At 43.6% G+C, this 14030-nt stretch overlaps 1 protein-coding gene across 1 annotated transcript in view; it reads left to right on the top strand.

Annotated features, from left to right (window-relative positions):
• Positions 1-483: 483 nt before the first annotated feature.
• Positions 484-14030, top strand: part of megf10 (multiple EGF-like-domains 10) — a 107609-nt gene continuing 94062 nt past the window's right edge. The window contains exon 1 of the mRNA XM_079860902.1: positions 484-613. The gene's annotated coding sequence lies outside the window, so the exon portion shown is untranslated. The remainder of the gene's footprint in view (positions 614-14030) is intronic.

The following is a 14030-nucleotide window of genomic DNA, read 5'->3' as shown; positions in this document are numbered from 1 at the left end:
TGCTACAAAATTGTGTTTATGATTTATAAATGAACATAATATAACACATACAAGTTTGCAACATCAAGCACCATCATGAACGGGTAGGCTACTATTTTGTAAAATATGGTGGAAAGATAATATAAATGAAAAGTTGAATGATTTCCGTGGGTGTTTATTTGAGGATCGTCTTCATGGGCTCAAGATGGCGCCACTTCATCTCATCAAACACAGGCTTCTGTCCACACAGAGATAACAACAGTGCAGTTAATATCAGCTAATCTTCATATTTGATCAGTATAATAGTTACTGGGCTCAGAGATAGGCTACTCGAGATCAGTGTTACACATTTACACTCTACACTCAGCACCACACCTGTGTGGTTTGATGAGGAGGAGGAGTTCTTTCGCGACCTTCATTCACTCAGAGCAGCCGCTCCTATTGGCTGTTCCCCTGTGACGTCACGACGAAGCTGCGTTGTGTCGCGTCGCGTCGCGTCTCTTGCGGAGTTGAAGGAGAGTCACTTCATCACTCGAGTCTTTGCGCGCTTCTGTGAGAATATTTCAACGAAAGAGACGCTCATTTAAGCGGATCCCATGTGTATGGACCGGACGAAAACTTTCATTTAAAAGTGGTGAGTTTTACTTTTGCGAATCACTTTACACTAACGTTATATATAACTGCATTACGAATTAACAACGTAGATTAAATATTACTATTCTGTATTCTGTTGTGCGGACTAAAACGGGTTTAATGTAGGCGAATTAAATACTTTAAGATCAAATTGGTCTGATTTAATCCTAGATGAATAGGAATAGGCAGATTCTAACATTTTTTCAAGTGTCAGTAAGTGTTGTTGATCACACACGTCTTAAAGATTTATAATACGATAACAACACGCTTATGTTTTAATGTCTTGTTTGGTTGATGTGTTTATCTCAGACTTACACTAACTCTATCACATCAGTGTCAGTGATGCTGCTGAAAGTCTTGTGTAGCCCTGAGAGAGAGAAAGTGTGTGTCCCCTGCTGAGTGTGTGTATGTGTGTCTGTCCTTGTTCATACTCATGTGACTCATGATGAGCCTCTCTTCACATTTTCTCATTTAAACACACACTTAAAGGGATAGTTCACTCAAAAATAAAAATTACCCCAGGATTTACTCACCCTCAAGCCATCCTAGGTGTATATGACTTTCTTCTTTCAGACGAATACAATCAGAGTTATATTACAAAATATCCTGGCTCTTCCCAGCTTTATAATGGCAGTGAATTGAGGAAGAGATTTTGAAGTCGATAAAAGTGCATCTATCCATGAGAAAAGTGCATCTATCCATGAATAAGAAAAATATCCATATTTAAAACTTTATAAACTAAAATAACCTGCTTCCGACAGATGACCGTCCGCATCGATTTACGGCGAAAGAGTTACCCTAGACCTGACGCATGATGTAATGACGAACGCGGAAGCTTCTTTAGAGGATTAAAGAAAAATGTCAGAGGATTTCGATATAAGAGAAGAGGAGCTTGAGTTTGTTGCCCAGCCCTATTTTTGAACCATGAGAGGCGTCAAAGCTTACGCTACTCACGCCACAGTAATCACTGACGCGATGTATAAGTCGAACTGCGTACGGCCGTCTGTCGGAAGCTAGTTATTTAACTTTATTAAGTTTTAAATATGGATATTTTGGATATAAAACGCATTGCTTCGCTTCAGAAGGCCTAATCTCTCTACATGCAAGAGTGACCTTTTATTTTGCCAGTGTGGTGAAGTGCTGAGTCCCACCGTAGTGATGAGTCTCAGCTTAGGACCCCAGTAGTATGCCTGATCTGAAGCTGTTCTGGCGATTCTTAATGTAATTGATTAATGTAATGTAATTTTAATTCATGTAATAATCTTTTATTTTTATCCTGATTATTTATATAATTTAAGTGAATGAAATTGCATTTTAGGTATGTTTTTTGTGATTGTTAATTGTTAAGCAATAAGGTATAATATATATATATTTTTAATTACAAGCATTTTACAAGCAAAACAAGTTTACAAACGCATACAAATCTAGTGAAATGCTGTATAATCATCAACTATGCAAATGTGAAAATAATGCGTAACTGCATTCCCAAATGCACGTTAAACTCAGCACATGAACAGATAGAGTTCACTGCATTCATTCACTGTGAACTTCTCATAGCGCAGCGCCAGAAATGGCGCAAAACACGACATTCAAGTGGTTTAAAGTTGGTTCGCAACTGCTCCTTGAGCGCAGTAAAGTTAGTTTTAGGTTTGATATTCACTGCATATTCGCCTGGGCTGCGAATGTGAATTACAGTAATTTTTCTGAAATAATTGTGTACTGTATACATTAAGGCAAGTATTGCCAAAATTTCACCTGTAGTAAGTCATTCTTACCAATATGAACCTACTACAAGCTTTGGAATTTGAAAATGTCTGTTTTAATGTTAAAGGTCATTTTAATTCATACTGATTCATTAGCTTTGAGACATGAGGTAGTTTGACGCCGTCTCTCGTGACACTCTGCAGACTCTGCTCTGGCTGTGTGTGTTGGAGGAGGCGTGGCTTCGGAGACGCTCTGAAGGGAGGGTGGAATCTCATGCTTTCAAAGCTAACTCGCTAATGTTAGCCTCTCTGAATTTGATACCCTACATTTAAGTGTCTGTATAATGTATACAGTATGTATACAGTGTCTGTATATGTTACTGTGCTGTGATTCTGACTGTGTGATTATCATATCACGCGTCTGTTTGTTAAGGCAAGCGGTCTGATGCTCCATCTGCTTGCTATAAAAACAGCATTATTCCTATCATAATTACAGGGTTTTTCATTGACCAATGTTTCTGAGAGACAAAAATAAGTTGCTGAGAAAGTTTCACATGGATCGCTTCATCCTCCTCACACATGCTGTGAAACAGTGGACGATTCTCAGTCTGCTGGAGACGTCACACTGAGACATGAACTTCATCTGAGTCTAACTCTAGACTGTCTAGAAAGATCCAGATCGGTTTTATGTGCTGTTGTGTTTGTTCAGTGCCTTTAATCAGTCTGGTTGTTACTAAGAAAAAGAATGAACATAAGTGTGTTTGTTCCCTGCTGAAAGGGACAAGTGTTTGGAGTTTCACTGAGCTTGTGTTGATTGACAGGGACACATGTGTGTGTTTATTGGCTAGTTTGAGAAAGAGGCTGTGATGTCAGTGACTCTATCCCAAAACCCCAATGCTATGATGACCTCAGTCTGCTTTATGATGCAGTTGAGCTTCTGTGTAATTCTTACACTTCACTAATCTTGTACATGAAAAATCTTTAAGTGATACGGTTCGTTTTGTCCAGTGAGATGTTTTCATCCAAAACCTAAACATGTCCATGACTATGACATAATTGTTCATTGAAGGACATGAATCAAAGACAAAGTACTTCAAGTGCTTCTTCTCAAGAGAGTCGTTCATCATTTTGAGTAATGTTATGGTATTGGCTTAGTCTTCATCCATAAACCAGATACAAAGCTTCATACATAGACATTTCAAATAAACTATTCAGATAATATATCACACTCCTTCCCACCAGATTTCAGAATGAGTTTCGTCCTCTTCCCCCTCACAGATGAAAAGTGTAATGTTAAGTTTCTCCCTCGAGTGTTTGAGGGCAGTAGACATGTATGAGTCTGGTAGACACAACACTCATTTCCTTCCACTTCACACACACACACACACACACACACACACACACACGTCTGCAGGGCTTAATGGAGCTGATCACATGATGGCCTGAACATCTGCTCACCTCACACCTGTGCACATTAACATGCTTCCCTTAAACTCGGGATTAGTTGTTGAGTGCGCAGCTCCAGATGAATGAAACAGACGGTCACTGCGCTGCTCTCCACACCTGTTCCCGTCAGCTAGAGACAGTTCTTGTCCTCCTGATCCGGCTGCTCTCTCCATGCTCTCGCTGGCCTGATCTCCTGCTATAGACTGACGCAGACCTTCTGCTGTTGTTCATGGGATCGTGGGTCATGTTTTCAGCAGGCGGGTTATGATCATCACAGTTTTCCTCTACCGTTTCGAATTTTAACCATATGTCTTTTGTCTTTCACAAATACACATCATTTCGTATTTACCATGTAATCCACACATGCATGCCAAACTGACTGCAATAGTGTGGTCAAGTTTTAGTTTTGTGAATTGGTTGTGTACTCTGCTTCAGAAATGAGCACAAATGCGCTTTTATGATAACTTTTTAGACTGTTTATACGACTTAAGTTTGATTAAAAAATATAACTTACTTGTTGTGACATATGGACTGCATCTGTAATGCCAAAATTGCTGTTTGAAAATTCTAGAAACTCCCATAATGCAAAGATATTTGAGTCTGTGACTGATGGAGACGGATCCACATCACTGGAGAAAACTCCCTTCATATTGTAATACCATATAAATACATTTGCAATCCACACTCCTGATTTTAGGAACAAAAGCACTTAGACAATTATACCGTGTATGAGATGAATAATTATGCAAGTTAAACTATTAAACACTGCCAGTGTATAGCTGTGAAATACTGTCTTCATGGAAGTCTGGACAAAAATATTTCAATCCTGCGAGGCTGCAAGACTTTGGCCGTGTGAAATGTCATAGCAGCTTTAATGTTTATTAATGTTTGTTTACAGTGTGCATTGATAATCAGGTAATTACTTTTTATTTAACTCCTTTTAGCTCCTGACTATAGTACACTAACAGTTAACACTAGGGTGTGTTTGGAGCTGCCAGTTATAATCAAAGTACATTATATAGAGTTAATTGTTAATTAAAGCGATTAGCGCTGAGTTTGTGAATGATTCATGTGATAGCCAGGCTGTGATGACCTGGGGTGAGAATGAAGATTTGACAGTCAGGGATGCTTGTGCTGGACAACACGAGGCTAGTCTCCTCTGCACACAGAGATTTGACTTTATTTGGCTCTCAATTAAAGCAAATTTGCACCAGATCTGGTGTTCTTTCTTAGGACTCAGTTTTGCACAGCCATTCCTTATTATTTAAAAAAAAAAATTATGCAGAGGGTAAATTTGAAAACCTACTGGAGAAAACCAATAGTTGTGCCTCAAATAAAGCACTATACACTTTACTCCACCGTCTAGTGTATGAATTTTATAAGGTTATTTTGTCCTCCAGTATCAGATTCTCCCTCACACTACTGAAGGAAAGCTGTGGCCGTTGAGAGCATGAAGTGTCCAACATCACACACTTTGTTCAGTTCATTAAGGGCCTCATCCGGGTGTTTGTAGAGCACTTTTTATTTGTTGAATTTTTATTGTGAACACACTATTACTCATACTATTTTTATACTAACAAAAAGGCTACAAATATGACTTGTTCAGCGGTACTTCTAACTCAAGCTGATTAAAAAGCGATGAATAGTTTAGTGCTAGTGTATGTGGGGGTGCTCCCCAGAGCGAGCAGGAGTGATTGACAGGTCCCGGATGTAGGAATCCCCCCCGCCGGCGCCTGCAGTCTGTCTCGGACCACAGCTCACTCCTGTTTATGCGCTGCCACAGTTGTCGAGAGCTTTGTGAGTGCAGCTGTGGTGCATTAGCTCAGAGAACCTGATGTTTGCCAGCGCTGGTACTCACATTAACCTCCTGCAAACACACATCAGTGAGCCCTGCTCCCCCAGATACACACACACACACACACACACACACACACACACACACACACACACACACACACACACACACACACACACACACAGTCCTGCCTCATGTGCACACAGATCCTGAATATAGGAGTGACACTGAATCAGCACAAACATTCGAATGCTCACATTCTACTCTGATAATAGGAAGCCTCTGTGACGATTGCACAGCTTGTTATAACCGTAGTGCTATAAGCGTATGGCCACTGCGGGGCTTCGCTCTTCTGCTCATCTCAGAGAGACTGATGTGAAGCTCTAGAGATGAACCCTGAGCTCTGGGTCTCACTCATCCGCGTGGGGTCTGAACTGAAACAGAATGAGGAATGCCCTTTATTATAGTGGAGTACAGTGCAGGATTTTCCACACGTCCTCTAGTGTTGTTTCAGTCGCAGTGGAGTCTCTAACAGACAGGAGTCTTTCTTCTGTGCTGTTACTGCAGGACTTCAGCTCCTCTGGACTGCTCTGGACTCATCTGGTCTCCTCTGGACTCCTCTGGTCTCCTCTGGTTTCCTCTGGACTCATCTGGTCTCCTCTGGTCTCCTCTGGTTTCCTCTGGACTCATCTGGTCTCCTCTGGACTCATCTGGACTCCTCTGGTCTCCTCTGGACTCCTCTGGTTTCCTCTGGTCTCCTCTGGTCTCCTCTGGACTCCTCTGGTCTCCTCTGGTCTCCTCTGGTCTCCTCTGGTTTCCTCTGGTCTCCTCTGGTCTCCTCTGGTCTCCTCTGGACTCCTCTGGTCTCCTCTGGACTCCTCTGGTCTCCTCTGGACTCATCTGGTCTCCTCTGGACTCCTCTGGTTTCCTCTGGTCTCCTCTGGTTTCCTCTGGTCTCCTCTGGACTCATCTGGTCTCCTCTGGTCTCCTCTGGACTCATCTGGTCTCCTCTGGACTCCTCTGGACTCATCTGGTCTCCTCTGGACTCCTCTGGTTTCCTCTGGTCTCCTCTGGTTTCCTCTGGTCTCCTCTGGACTCATCTGGTCTCCTCTGGACTCCTCTGGACTCATCTGGTCTCCTCTGGTCTCCTCTGGACTCATCTGGTCTCCTCTGGACTCCTCTGGTTTCCTCTGGTCTCCTCTGGTTTCCTCTGGTCTCCTCTGGACTCCTCTGGTTTCCTCTGGTCTCCTCTGGACTCATCTGGTCTCCTCTGGACTCATCTGGTCTCCTCTGGACTCCTCTGGTTTCCTCTGGTCTCCTCTGGTTTCCTCTGGTCTCCTCTGGACTCATCTGGTCTCCTCTGGACTCCTCTGGTTTCCTCTGGTCTCCTCTGGACTCCTCTGGTTTCCTCTGGTCTCCTCTCGACTCCTCTGGTCTCCTCTGGTCTCCTCTGGACTCATCTGGACTCCTCTGGTCTCCTCTGGTCTCCTCTGGACTCATCTGGTCTCCTCTGGACTCCTCTGGTCTCCTCTGGACTCCTCTGGACTCATCTGGGCTCCTCTGGTTTCCTCTGGACTCCTCTGGTCTCCTCTGGACTCCTCTGGACTGCTCTGGTCTCCTCTGGACTCATCTGGACTCATCTGGACTCCTCTGGACTCATCTGGACTCCTCTGGTTTCATCTGGACTCCTCTGGACTCCTCTAGTCTCTTCTGGACTCCTCTGGTCTCCTCTGGTCTCCTCTGGACTCCTCTGGTTTCCTCTGGACTCCTCTGGTCTCCTCTGGACTCCTCTGGTCTCCTCTGGTTTCCTCTGGTCTCCTCTGGACTCCTCTGGTCTCCTCTGGACTCCTCTGGACTCATCTGGTCTCCTCTGGACTCCTCTGGTTTCCTCTGGACTCCTCTGGTTTCCTCTGGTCTCCTCTGGACTCCTCTGGTCTCCTCTGGTTTCCTCTGGTCTCCTCTGGACTCATCTGGTCTCCTCTGGACTCCTCTGGTCTCCTCTGGACTCCTCTGGTTTCCTCTGGACTCCTCTGGTTTCCTCTGGACTCCTCTGGTCTCCTCTGGACTCCTCTGGTCTCCTCTGGTCTCCTCTAGTCTCCTCTGGACTCCTGTGGTCTCCTCTGGACTCATCTGGTCTCCTCTGGTCTCCTCTGGACTCCTCTGGTCTCCTCTAGTCTCCTCTGGACTCCTCTGGTCTCCTCTAGTCTCATCTGGTCTCCTCTGGTTTCCTCTGGACTCCTCTGGTCTCCTCTGGACTCCTCTGGACTCATCTGGTCTCTTCTGGACTCATCAGGTCTCCTCTGGACTCCTCTGGACTCCTCTTTCACAGTTGTCCGGCTTGAGCAAACTGTCATTTATTCCTGTGATCAAAGCTGAATATTCAGCATCATTACTCCAGTCTTCAGTGTCACATGATCCTTCACAAATCATTCTAATAGGATGATTTGATGCTCAGTTATTTATCAGTTATTATTGGTGCTTAATTATTATGAATGGTTCTGATTATTATTAATGTTAAAAATTGTTTTACTGCTTAATATTTGTGGTTTATATTGCGGAAACCCTGATAGAATTGTTTCAGTTCTATGAACAGTAGTTCAATAAAAAGTTCAATGAAAAGTATTTTATTTATTTATTTTGAAATAGAAATCATTTGTAACATTATAAATGTCTTTACTCTTTATGTCACTTTTTATCAATTTAATGCATCCTTGCTGAATATGAGTATTTTTTTATTTCTTCTTCTTTTTTTTTAAATCTATCTTACCCAAAACCTTAGAATAGAAGTGCATCACAGTTTCCACAAAATTATGAATCAGCACAGCTGTTTACAACATTGATAATAAGCAGAAGTGTTTCTTGAGCAGCAAATCAGCATATGATTGATTTCTGCAGAATGATTTCTGAAGGATCATTTGTGTCACAGTTATCTGGACTTATTCATCTTTAATTTCACTTTCATGCACTTTCAGTTTGTTTTCATTCATCACATGTGTTCCTTTGTTTGATTTTCCCGCCACTTGTCAGTTGCCATAGACACTCATCAGATCATCACACCTGTTCTTCATCTCTTCATTTTCACTGTGTATTTAAGTTCCTCACCTTCACTCTGTGTTTGTGTCTGTTACACATGCTGTTCCCTTTCGAAAGCTACAGTCGATGCTGCGCTGCTTAGCGCATTGGGAACGTCTTTAAACGTGACCAGCTGTGAATATAGTGTGTAAACACGTCAATACAATTGACCCGGAGGTAATATAGCCTCGGTCGGTGACGTCATCGGCGCGCACCCGCGACACGAGGCTACAAATAGATGAGCCACAGGTGCATCGTCAGGTCTTTTGTTTTCAGACCATTCTGTGTATGTGTGTCAAGCAATTCTTCAGATCTTTCCAATTCTTCAGATGTCCTTTTGCCTGACTACCGGAGCGTGCCTCGGTGCTTCTTCGGCTCGGGCAGAGGACTGAATCTCGTGAGTTTGCCACCTCCGAGCGTTTCTCCCGTGATGATAAAAGGAGAACTGCTTGGGGCGATCGCTCGTGCAGTGGCCAGATTACTCTGACCACAACAAAAAGAGTCCCATAAAACACTCACAGTCTATAATAAAGATTGTAAATATTTGTGTCTTGTGTCCTCGACATCGAGCCATTCTACTATCGCGGGTGCGAGGGCACGCGATATATAATACTGCCCCAGTTTGGAGAGACGTTCGCGGGCTATCTCTCCCCTGGGATCACATTATCAGATGCATTTTCAGCGGTCAGGCTGGTACTGCGTTGTACACCATGGCTGTGTTAAAGGCATACCAGGCTGATCTTATGAAAGATTTAAACACAGCCTATCATCCAGACCGTGTTTGCTTGTCTGATTGGGATGTGTTTATTGCTGAGGAACTGATATGTATTGTGTGTATATATATATATAATATTTTATATAATATAATTATATATTTGTATGTATTATAATATAATATTGTCTGGCTGTTCTTTGGCCACATTTAATTCTGAGGAATTAAAGCTGCTTCCGAACACTTCTCTCGTTATGATAAAGCGTTTGAGAGGTTCTCGAGGTGGTGACTCGTGTAATGGCCGGATTACAGCTAGACTGCCCTCTTTGAGGATCTCCATGACGTTAACTCGTTCATGGGGAAAACCCTATTCTTCGTGCATCTTTGTGCCCTCGACATATTAAGACTATCATGGGTGCAGGGGTGTGTGGTTATACGATGATGGGCCAGTCCAAAGAGACACTTGCTTCTCTTCTTTTTGCTCATTGTCATTTTAGGAGGGTTCAAAAGCAGAGTGTAGCGAGTTGCGCTCCCCCTCGAAAAAAACTGTGGACCTGCTCGTTGTACTCAGCAGCTTCATAATAGACCTAAGACAAAATCCTGAGGGTTGTTTTGTCCCAGGTCTGTGGGGGTGTGCCCCGATGGGACGAGGCATGTAAATCAAACAGCTCCTACCTGACACCCTCACGAAACTACTGTACTTCCTCGCCACCTCTGGTGATTCAGGGAGCAGCGGTTTCCAGCGAAATGTTAGATGTTCTGTTGCTTCCTGCTGTCATCCAGGACGCGGAACATCTAACATCCCCTCAAAAGGAAGTGTTAAGTTGATACCACTCTCAGAGAGTCTGGCAGCGTGGAAACTTCTGCCAGGCTTTTCTGCATGTGTATTAAGTACAGTACAAATAGGATACAGAATCCAATTTATTAATCGTCCTCCGTGTTTCAACGACGTGGTATCCATTTCCGTGAGACCGGAACTGGCGCATGTACTGTCACAAGAGCTACAATCTCTGCTGAGCAAAGAGGCCATAGAACATGTTCCTCTTCCAGAGAGAGAGTCAGGCTATTACAGCAGATACTTCCTGGTCCCCAAGAAGGATGGGGGGTTGCGTCCAATCTTCGATCTTCGAGGCTTAAAACGTACAGTTAAAGCCCTCAAGTTCAAGATGTTAACTGTAAAGACGATCGTGTCGTAAATTCAACATCTCGTTTGGTTCGTCATGATCGATCTGAAGGACGTATACTTTCATATAGAAATATTGCCACAACACAGGAGGTTCCCAAGTTTGCTTTTGGGGGCAAAGCTTACCAATATCGGGTCCCTCCATTCGAACTAGCCATGTTACATAGATGATTGGCTGATACTGGCCCAGTCTTTAGAGCTTGCGCTTCGACACTGAGATCGATCTACGCTCATCTTCTCTCAAGGGGCTGAGATCAACGCCAAGAAGGGCGTACTCTCTCCCGCCCTGAGGGTAACATGCTTGGGGTTAAATGGGACTCTGTCACCATCGGGGCACAACTGTCTCCCGCTCGTGTCAAGACCAATTTTAACACCTTAAGGAAGATCGGGCTAGGTCAGGACATTACATAGGTCTCATGGCAGCTGCGTCCACAATGATTCCTCTGGGACTTTTGCGCATGAGACCACTTCAGTTGTGGCTCAAAATGGGGGATTTCAACTATACAATCCCCAAGGGCAAATAAAGGCAAGAGCACTCGCTGATGACTGTATTTCTGGCCCTGAAATACTTTCTCCCTCAGTTGAGAGACTGTCATGTCCTAGTGCGGCACAGCAGCAGTCTCTTACATAAATCACCAGGGAGGTTTGTGCTCACGCAATCTGAACAGAATAGCGAGGCAGATCTTCTCTGGGCCCAGGAAAAGTTCCTGTCACTCAGGGCAGTGTACATCTCAGGGCACCTGAATGTGGGAGCGGATTTACTGTCCAGACAGAAACTACCGATAGGGGAATGGAAACTCCACCCAGAAGTAGTCAAACAGATTTGGACCAGATTTTACGAAGCGGAGGTGGACCTCTTCGCCTCTTATCAGAAAGCGCAATGTCCCCTCTACTTATCTCTGAATCACCCAGCCCCTGGGTCTGGAGGCGATGGCGCACACATGGCCCAGAATGTGCCTGTATGCGTTTTCCTCCAGTTTCTCTGCTCCCAGGAGTTCTAGCCAGAGTTTAGCTCTCCGAGATAATATCTCTCCTCAACGGCCCGCCTTGGACGATTCCGGAGAGGAGGGACTTTCTGTTTCAGACGGAGGCCACAATATTCCATCCCAGACCCAACCTCTGGAACCTTCATGTTTGGCCGCTGATGGGTCTGACAAACTTCTGACTCTAAAGATTTTTTTCTTATGGCAATAAATTCTTTGAAAAGAATTGGGGATATGCAGGCTCTGTCGATCTCGGCATCCTGCTTGGACTTTGCCCCAGGAATGGTGAAAGTGATTTTGCATCCTCATCCTGATTACCTGCCTAAGGTGCCTTTTTCGACTGTACATCCGGTCACTCTCGAGGCCTTCTGTCCTCCGCCGTTCATGACGCCGGAACAGGAGAGATCTCATAGTCTGTGTCCAGTCTGTGCTCTTCAGGCCTACGTCCACCGCACTAGCCAGTGGCGTAAGTCAGATCAACTGTTCGTTTGTTATGGGGGCCGCAACTGAGGGGCTGCTGCCACTAAGCAGACCATGTCACATTGGGTCAGGGATGCTATTGCTCTTGCCTATGAGCCAAGCTTCGCCAACGGGTCTAAGGGCTCACTCCACCAGAGGGGTCGCCTCCTCTGCTGCCTTGGCAAGAGGTGCCCCCTTGCAGTTTGTTTGTGATGCGGCAGGCTGGTCCTCTCCGCACACATTCATAAGATTTTATAGTTTGGATGTTCATGCCACTCCGGGCTTTCACGTCCTTGAGTCGACATCGCAGGCTAATGTCTAGGGCTTTCTTGCGTTCTTGTGAGCACACCTACACAACCGTAAGGAGTCCAGACACCCTCAAGCACGGCGGCGTGGGCATTCTCGTTCCCAATGCGCTGAGCAGCGCAGCATCGACTGTAGCTTTCGAAAGGGAACGTTTCCGGTTACTTGACTTTAACCTTGTTCCCTGAGAAAGCGGAACGAGATGCTGCATTGCCGTGCTGATGATGTCCCAGGACTGCTCTTCAAACAAAATATCTGACGATGCACCTGTGGCTCATCTATTTATAGCCTTGTGTCGCGGGTGCGCGTCGATGACATCACCGACCGAGGCTATATTACCTCCGGGTCAATTCTATCGACGTGTTTACACACTATATTCACAGCTGGTCACGATTAAAGACGTTCCCAATGCGCTAAGCAGCGCAGCATCTTGCTCTGGAAACATTTCTTTCTCTTTCATTGTTGTGGATTACCAGAGTTTGTTTTTATTAAAGAACCATTTTGTTTATAGATACCTTTTTGAACTCTCCTTCATCTTCATCTTCTTCAACATCTTCATCTTCTTCAACTGGTGACACTGAAGACTATGATAATGTATGACAAAGTAATGATACTGAAAATCCAGTTTTGATCACAGGAATAAATTACATTTAGCTATATGTTCACATAGAAACTATGTAAGTTTGTTTCCGCCACAGAATAAAAAATAAAAAAGGTAATTGCAAATTTTTATCTCACAATTTTGACTTTTTATCTCAGAATTGCATGATATAAAGTCGCAATTGCATGTTATAAAGTCAGAAATGTGAGGAAAAAAGTTTATTTCTCCCAATTCTGACTTTATAACACACAATTGAGACTTTATATCATGCAATTCTGAGATAAAAAGTCAAAATTGTGAGATATAAACTTCGCAATTATGAGATAAAAAGTCGCAATTATCTTTTAAAATGTTTTATTCTGTGGCGGAAACAAGGTTCCATAGAAAACAGCGGTTTTAAATTATAATAATATGTCACAATATCACTGATTTTTCTGTATTTTGTTTAGATTTAAAATTTATATAACAACTTAATAACTCTAAACGTTTGACTGATCATTCCTGACGCTTCAGCTGTCAGTCTGGTGTGAAGTGGTTCTGATTAAGTGATAGTCAGACAGAGTCTCCTGTGACAGTGTACGGACCCGAGAATAACAGCGCCAAATCCTCCAGGTTTCCATGTCTGCTCTAGTCAGTGTGCATTAGAGAGTCTGATCAGTCTGCAGATGTGTAGATATTTGAGTTTAGAGACAGAGTGACCTAGTCTGTTTTTCATTTTTTAAAGGTCTCATTAATTTTCCACTTTTAAAAGTCTTTTTTTGTGCACACTACACCAACAATATGAACTACAGCACAAGCAGCTTTTCGGTGTGTCTAAAGCATTCAGCAGGATTTTGTGAAGCATTCAGCACAAGACGTTTAACCGGGAGAGCGTTAAAAACACTCTACGAAACATGTTGGGTGCACATTCATGTTTTATGCACATTTCTGACAACTTGACTAAGAGAATGTAAAAGTCTGTTACTTCATGCACTCTTTATTGTGTGTCACAGAGCAGTAACCATCAGCTGTGTTGCTTAGTTTCTTGATTAATTGTAAAAGAGAAAAAAAAAATTGTTACCTCCTCGTTACTTCATAGCCAGCATTCCCAAAAGGTCCAAATAGGACACTGAATATGTGTAAATCCTTAATGCACATTGTGACTTATGCTGGAAATCCTTT

Source organism: Squalius cephalus (assembly GCF_949319135.1).
Source record: "Squalius cephalus genome assembly, chromosome: 24".
Classification (NCBI taxonomy): Eukaryota; Metazoa; Chordata; class Actinopteri; order Cypriniformes; family Leuciscidae; genus Squalius; species Squalius cephalus.
This window is presented reverse-complemented; position numbering and strand designations above follow the sequence as displayed.